Source organism: Talpa occidentalis, unplaced genomic scaffold, assembly GCF_014898055.3.
Source record: "Talpa occidentalis isolate TD23 unplaced genomic scaffold, MPIMG_talOcc4v2.1 talOcc4.11, whole genome shotgun sequence".
NCBI lineage: Eukaryota > Metazoa > Chordata > Mammalia > Eulipotyphla > Talpidae > Talpa > Talpa occidentalis.
Genome location: NW_023601104.1, coordinates 91,913,312 through 91,921,591, shown reverse-complemented (window position 1 = coordinate 91,921,591; position 8,280 = coordinate 91,913,312). Strand labels below are relative to the sequence as shown.

The window sequence follows — 8,280 nt, the reverse complement described above, 5'->3', positions numbered from 1 at the left end:
TGGCCCATAAAAAGGAAATACTTCCCACACCTTGCTTCTGTACACCCCAGGCCCCCAGGTAAAGGCATCCCCAGTGCAAGCCGCTTGCTTTAATGCCTGGGTGTGGCTGCGGGAACCACCCTGTACAAACCGGAGTGAACTTGCTGCCCTTTCCCTTCCCTGCTGCCAAGTCAAACAGAACACAGGGAGCACAAATAGAACCGTCACAATAAACCGGTTGTTGGAGCCAGACAGAGGAGAACCCACTCCCTGGCACTGACATCCCCTTCTCGGGTCCAGACACGATGGATGAGGTGCTCAGAGGACTGAAGGTGTGGCCCATGGGCATTCCTGCCCAGCAAGAAATCCTCCGGCTTGTCTGTCCTCACTGCCACCCACATGGACTTCTCCGGGAGCTGCTTACCCAGGCTGGGAGGGAGGAGGGTCTCCTCTTCCTCCCAGGCCTGGATCACCGGGAAATACCCTTCCCACCCACTCAACTTGACTAATGCTGTTTGTCAAGGAGAGAACTCTTTAGACAATTTACAATCCTCAGGCAGCTGAAGTAGGGAGGAATTCGTGCTGGACGTGCTTCCCTGCAGGGTCAAGCATGGGGGAGGAGGGGGGGAGGGAAAGAGGGGCGGGTCCTGTGACAGCTTCAGATAAATCTGGGCAGAGCTTCCCAGGTAGCCGCTGAACTCAGGTAGTGCCCTCCCTAGCCTGGGGCGGAACACAGTCTCCCAGAACTCGCCCAAACCTTTCTGCTGCGTGTGCTCTGGGGCATGTCTCTCTTTGCCTCTTGGATCTTGGGCCAATGAGGAAATATAGGCTAGTTCCAAGCAGGGATAGAGCCAGGTTCTTTGTGGTGTCAGCACCTTTTCATGAAGTTCTAGCACACCTCACAAAAGGTATTCATTCTCTCCTCTGTCTTGTCTTTAATAAGGCGGGGGAAAGGCCTGGGGAGAGTCTCCCCTGCAAGGGTAAACTTGTGGAGTGATCCAAGTGGAAGATTCTTGCGCTTTCCACCACTTGGGGGTGGGGGTGGGGGTGGGGTCGCTGGGGGATGAAGGAAGAGCAAAAGCTCTGAAAATGGACATCTTTGGGCAAGTTACTTAACTGCTAGAGCCTTCATTTCTTTGGTTGTCAACATGGGCATAAGAAGACCTTGTTCACGGGGATGTTAGGAGAATAAAATGAGATAACAAATATGAGAACACGCTCTACCGTCCTGGCACAGCAAGGGACCAGGTAAATCTTGCCTTTGGTTTTTTCTTCCTCCCATACTCTAGACCAGCGGCTTCCTAGGTTCTCGAATGGCCCGAAGAATTGGAAGAGGGATGCAGAGAGAGATAGAATCTTACCGTAAACAATTCTGTCATATTCTAACTCAGTTCTGAATTTAAAGTAGGGAAGATAAGGACTGCCACTCTACTTCTTTTCCAGATGGTAAGATAGGCTCTTTATGCGCCTGGGGTTAATCATATCAGCACTTTACTTTCCCATCTGAAACAAAACACAACCACTTCATTCCCTTGCCAAAACTGATTCATATCAAATCCACCCTAAAGTTAGGGCTTCCCATTAACCCAAATTTGAAGTTTCTCTTTTCCCTCTGCCTTATGCTCTAGGAGGAGGTTTGGGGGTGGGGGCAGGACAACTGACACTCCCAAAGGGGTTTTGTTTGCTCATCAGTTAATAAAAAAAGTAGGACCTATTATTGTTTGCTCGAAAATGTCAGAATTAGTCAATGGTGGCCTTTCCTGTGTTTCTGTAATAAGCAGAATCTGTAAATGCTTGAATATATGTTGTGAATCTCAACTGCTATCTGGATATTCTTTTTATATATATATATTTATTTTTTATTTATTTTTACATCATTTTTAAAAAGATTTATTTATTTATGCATATAAGAACTGGGGCACAGGCCAGAGATGCAGGGAGTGAGAGAATTCACCTGAGCAGAGTGGGAACAGAACAGGCAGACTGACTGAAATACACTGCTGAGGGGAGAAGCGGGTGAGACAGGAGAGGTCTGCCGCGCCATGTGGGTTGCTCCCTGGCAGGCCGGGGATCAAACTCGTGCTGCAGAGGCTGCGGACCGCTTCATATTGCGGTGCCCAATGCCTTGCACCATCCATCATTGTTCATTTTTAAACAATATTTGCTTTCCCCCCACCCTCCACACACACTCAGGTGTAGTCCCATAGAATTTCCTTCCCCAAGGCACCCGTGCACCCTCACCACAGTCCCCTGTGCTCCTCCCTCCTTCCCTCTGATCCCTCTCCCTCCTCCTCCCCTGCAGGATGTCTCTGATTTATAATTGACTGTTTTTGTTTTCTCTTATTTTTTTTTTTACACTGATGTCTTATTTGCTTTCCCTATATTCCTCCTATAAGTGAAACCATCCGACATTTTTTCCTTCTGACTTATTTCACTGAGCATAATGGAAATTCTTTTTAAGCGCTGAGGATGACTTTATTCAGCTCACTGTGCCCTTCTGTTTGACCTATATTTATTTATTTTTTTTATAGTTTTTTTTTTATAGAGGCATGTTTTTATTTATTTATTTATTTGATTTGTTTTTGTTTTGTTTATACATGCACTGGGTACAGTCAGAAGCACGGGAGGGTGAGAGAATTCACCAGAGCCAGAGCGGGGAGCAGAGCAGGCAGAAGGACCGAAGTACACTGCTGAGGGGAGCAGCGGGCCGCAGGAGAGGTCTGCGCGCCATGTGGGACCCTCCTCCAGTGGCCAGGGAGCAGCCGGGGATCGAACCGTGGCCGGGGAGCAGCCGGGGACCGTGGCCGGGGAGCAGCCGGGGATCGGCGCCGCAGAGGCCGCGGGCAGCTTCGCAACCCAGCGCTCAACCACTGCGCCACCGGGGAGGCCCTGACCTATATTTATAAAAGATTGCTATCTTCTATTAAGTAAGGGACAGGCATGAAAAGCATATGGCACCCTTAGATGGATGGACCAGGGTTTGGGAGTGCTGGTCAACTTGGTAGAAACCTGGGGAGTGTCAAAAGAGTGGGCAGGGAGTTAATGGAGGGCTGCTTAGAGAAGAGTGTCATGAAAGTGAGTAATAGGTAGGTCAGAGGATGTAGGAAGGGAATGTTGAAAGGGAACGGATATGTTCTGTGGGCAGGTAGTAAATACCTGAATGGGAGCCCATGGAGGGATAGTATGGAGAGACAGGGAAAGAGCCCTGAAGTGCTCATTTGTCAGAGATGGAAAAGAGGATTGCATAGATAGATAGATAGATAGATAGATAGATAGGGTAGGTAGATAGATAGATAGAGGAATAGAGAGACTCCAGACCCCGCTCATTTTAATGAAATCCCTCTTTCGGCCTCCACCATTGAAAACAGAGCTCTATCCTCCCCACAAATAACACCCTCTTAAAAATAGGAGACACAATTTAAATTCAGTGAGGCTGAAATATGATGATATTCAGAGAAATTTCAAAGTCCTGGCCTCCGCAGCTGTGCCTAAGCATTCAGATGTTCCATTCTGCTATTAGGGTGGTTGCCTTCACGTGGTCAGCTCACTCCTTCACTCCTTGGTTGCTTGATCTGGTTTTGTTTATAATTTGTTGCTGCCTCTTCCCTATAACTGTTTCCCAAGCTGTGAGGAAAAAGAGGAGGCTGGCATACTGAGTGATTTCTCACTCTGCAAGCTTGTATTGTCAAGACAAAATTAAGCAATGTAGAACGTAAAGCTTCACCTCCTAATGACCTAAGTTTTTCAGGCCTTCCCATTTTTCGGTGTCACGGTCCGTGGGCATTTCTAAACGTTCTCTTCCTTTGAGAGGAACTATTGTTGAATAGGTCTCATTCAAGTCTTCAACAGCGCTAAGGAATGAATGAATGACTAACATGCTGCTGCTTTGAAGTACAAATGACAAATCCAAACCTCTTTCTGAATCCCCTTCACTTGAGTTTATTCCAAGAGTGGGGAAGTTTTCTACCCTGGGTTTTGTTTCTGTCTCATGGGCAAAGCACTCTGGTCAGCGGTTGCTCTGAGAGCTGCTGTCTAGAGGAGAGGGCCTGGCCTCCCCGGGACCACCCTGACAATCACGGCCAACAGCGAGCGGAGGGACTGGTGTCAGCCAGGCCCTCAGTCTGGGGCTACAGGCAGCACAGCGAAATCTTGGCTCAGGACCTGGGGCAGAGGCGTGCTGGGACTGCCGAGGGGGTGTCCTGGCTTTCCAGGGGCTGGGGAACCCTCTTTGGCCCGGGGGCGGGAGACGCTGTTCCAGAATCGGTTTTGGCTTCACCGCCGCCTCAGCATTTTCTAATTTCAGCAACAAACAACAACAGCCGCAGCTGCAGCCATGGCAACAGGCCCCGCCCGCCGGCCCCGCTCCCGGCATGCAGCACGTGACGTTGGCGTCGCTCTGCGCCGCTGGTTCACATGGCGGGCGGGAGGCGGCGGGGGGATGACGTGTACTCAGGCGTCTCCATGGATATCCGGCAAGGACGTCAACGTCGCCCAGTGTTTAGTGTGTAACGTCCCTCCGTCTCCATGGGAACGTCAGGCGGCCAAACACCGGGGCCCAGCAACAGGCTTCTGATTGGCCCGCGCCCTCCGAGGCGGCGCTGGGGCTCCGGCCCGCTCTGCTGTGTTGCTGTTTTGGTTGTTTGTCTCCCGCTTGTTTGTTTTTCTAACAGATCCTGGAGGCTGCGGTCTGGACCGGTCGCCAAGGAGGGGATCCAGGAGAAAACGTGCTCAACGTGCAGCTTGAGCCTGCCGATTACAACCCAACAGATTACATAGATCCATTGTGACCAAGTCCGTTGTGGGAGTCACAGCCCTCAGGCCGGACGTCTTCACAGCCCAGTAGTTGGTATTACATGCCCTGTCCCCACCCCGCATCGAACCTCAGAAATGCTATTATCCTCGCAGCCTCATTCCAGAGGCGGCTGGCTTCACCATTACACTTGTTTATGTTCTCAGGCGCAGTTGGGGGCCTTTGTTACCTAATGTCCGGGATTCGGTGCTATTTCCCACCCCCACCCCCACCCCCTCCCCCCCGCAGGATTTGGCTACATTTTCCCTTCTGGTCCTAATTCTGTTGAATGACATCATTCATTTATCCTTATTCCAGCCAGAGAGGTACAGTTTTTTTTTGGTAGCCTGAGCAGGTACCAAAGAATCCCAAAGGACCTGTTGGGTGCTTCTATTCATATGCTCATTGACTCTTACACTTTGCGTTCGGCCCATTATAATTTAAAAGGAGTGGGTCATTTGACTTTCCAAAAGAAACAGAAAAATTGAGGACAGAGACGGGGAAATGGAGTGGAGGAGAATTCTGGTCTTAAAAGCCCAGATTTTTAAAATATGTAATACTAATATGTTGATGAAGTTAAACATTCTGAGGCCCAAATAATGTCTCCAGAAACAGTTTTAACCTTATCCTGGGCTCTCATTAGTGAAACCAACTTAACATCTGGCAGGAGATAGCAATCTAGCCCTTAGGGTTTCAGTCAAATTGTGCTTAAAAGAATGCCTTAAAATCTTTAGTTATGGTGTCAAATATAATAAATCTTCACTAGCTCATGCACATACAAGTCTGAAATGTTTCATGAAAGGTTTAGATGACCTGATAATATTTTCAAAACCCAGAGAGAGTGAGAGATTGATGCAAACCTCTATTTAAAAACAAGAAAGTAAAATTGCTTTCACAGATCTGAATTGATAAAGAGGGAATCAGTTCTCTCTGCTCTAAGTCCACTACCTCCATTCCCCTTTTTCCAGGCTGAAGAATATCCTTGCTAAGTGTTCTCCCCCCCAGCCCTTAGTCAGATCCATGCCTACAATTTCCTTCATAAAATTAAATGAAATTGGGAGCCTGCTTACATGCAAATAGGACCAAAGGGCACAGCTCTTTACCATAATAAATTTCATTCTGATCAAGTCACAGGGACTGCAAGTGCTTACTTTTTACCTAGTAAATAAATTAAATTGTCAGGCGAGTCTCCCTCCTGTCCTGATACTGCCAGGGAATATTTAAAAGTCGGGTATAAGATCATCTTTTTAGGTCATAAAACATCCCTTTCTAATTCTATAATCTCTTTTTCTGTTTCCAGGAACACAGAATGTCTTGGTCTCTAAGAGCTGGTATATCTGGGCTACACTGAAAGAGGAATAATGAGGTAATATTTACATTGTACGTTGAAGATGACCTGAAAAGCTGCAGGAGAAGACAGGACATTTTCTCAGTGTGGATGAGGAAGAGAGGACGGTGGATGCTGACTGAGTCCTCAGTGCTTAGATTGGACTCCAGTACATGGCTGGACATCAGTTACAACCTCAGAATTTCCATGTGATTCTCCGTCTTCCAGTCTTGCTTCTTTCTTCCTTGGTTGTTTTGACTGTGACCCAAACATGGACATGAGCCATGATGTGTGGCCCCGGAAATTTTTAAATCGGGGAAATATCCCCTTGATTACAGTGTTGATGGTCCTGAAAGCGGCAGTTTGTTTCGTATATGCTTGCATACACACATGTGCACAAACCCACGCTGGCCTGTGGTTGGGCTGAGCCATTCCATTTCACCAACCAAATTCAACATAAGGACCATGATGTTCTGCTATGATGCTGATTTCCTCCAGCCACAAGAAAATTAAGCAATTCAGCCTGTTTCCTCATATGTAAAGTGGGATGTGAAGAACTCATTGACACCTCGCATTTGCTTTGACCTAAGAAGACTGAAATGATACAGTAATTACTAGTTGGTGCTGTGGAAATACCAAATGTTGTGTAAATACTAGATTATTATTAAAGGCTACCATTTCCCCCAACATCTCCCCATCTTAGTGCTGAGTAGAGTCTCTACCACCAGGTATACACTACAGTGAGGCCTTGTCCAAGGCTGGGAGGTGTAGAAACGATGACTTATCCTGTCTTCTAAGGCCAAGTGCACACTGACCCTCTTCCACATCCCAATATTGGTGGAATTCTGCTCTTCCATGTACCCTCCTCCAGCCTAATTCTCCTCAGTTATAAAAACAAAAACATTGCTACCTGCCCTACTTACCTCTCGTGACCCTCATGGGGGTCTCACTAGGTAATGCTGTGGAAAGGATTTGAAGACCATAAAACAGAAGGCATCTTAAAGTTTAAAATATTTTACAAAATAAGGAGACCTGTAAATGGAGCAGTGTCAAGGGGGACTTGACAGGTTGGATGAATGCCCACCTGTGTGGTTGGACATGTCCTGCGTCAAGTCATTCTCCCTTACGGCCCCTAAATTTTCATTATCAGCAATCTGTTCCTTTGGAGTAAAACACTTGCTTCCGGTCTTAGCTTTCAAATACAGGTTCTTCTGTGAGTTCCTGAAGTTAACATAAATTAACTTATCAGATATGTTCCTGCCAGAAAGGTGAGGAGACAACACACAGCAGCACTGGTTCTTGAGTGGGTCTGAGGAAAAGGATGCTGGGGGCCTCATGAAGATGATTCATTTTACACCAAGTCAGCCCTCACACTTGTGCCGTTTGCTGACTGATTCACTCGGAGCCCACCTAGCACCCTGTGGCTCCACTCACACAAAAGAGGGGGAGACTCTTCTCCCCACCCTTACACAAAACCTTTAAGTACACTCTTGTGCACTAACCCAGGGCCCCCCACACTTGATGTTTAGGGGCCAGCAAAGTTTTTAAAAAGCTGGCAAACTGACGTGGTCTGCTCACTTTTAATTTTACCAAACAGCAGTTCCCATTTATTTCACAAAGGACATTTTAGCACTAAAAAAAAAATCAAAAGGACATAGTCTAAGACTAAAAGTCCTTTTTAAAAGTGAGTTTACTAGCTTTATGAAAACTGTTTTGTCATTATTTTTTTCTATCTTCGTTTGACAGTTCTATTCCTTTTTAATTTTCATGAGGTGGTGTTGACAGTGGTGAAGAACAGAGAAATCAAGGAGAGGTACAAATCTAAGTCAAGAACTGCTTAATTTTCATAGTCAAACTGACCTCTTGCTCTGTGTACCTCTGGGTTACCAGTTTGGTAGAGAGGATTAACATAATCTCACAGGGATGGCTTCCTGGTGGTGGGAATATAATACTTTGACTAATTTTTTTGCAATTGCTTCCACTCTAGGGCAGGTCACTTTGTTTCCAGTTGGTCTAATGCTTGCTCTAACAATGCCCCACCTACCCAAACACATCCAGTTTTACTTGGGGAGGTGGGTTTACTGATGGCCCTGTGCCTGTTTCAGCCAGATCTGATGAAGTTGGCTTGGTTCCCAAAGGAGGGAACAAGTCTGCCTTTCCAAGCAGTGGTGTCCCCGGCAGGTGC

At 47.0% G+C, this 8,280-nt stretch overlaps 1 long non-coding RNA gene across 1 annotated transcript; it reads left to right on the top strand.

Moving 5' to 3' along the window:
- Nucleotides 1-1,053: 1,053 nt before the first annotated feature.
- Nucleotides 1,054-7,607, top strand: LOC119239353 (uncharacterized). Its single transcript, XR_005123824.2, has 3 exons — nucleotides 1,054-1,227; nucleotides 4,650-4,825; nucleotides 6,069-7,607. It is a non-coding gene; the product is annotated as an uncharacterized LOC119239353 (long non-coding RNA).
- The last annotated feature ends 673 nt before the right edge of the window (nucleotides 7,608-8,280 follow it).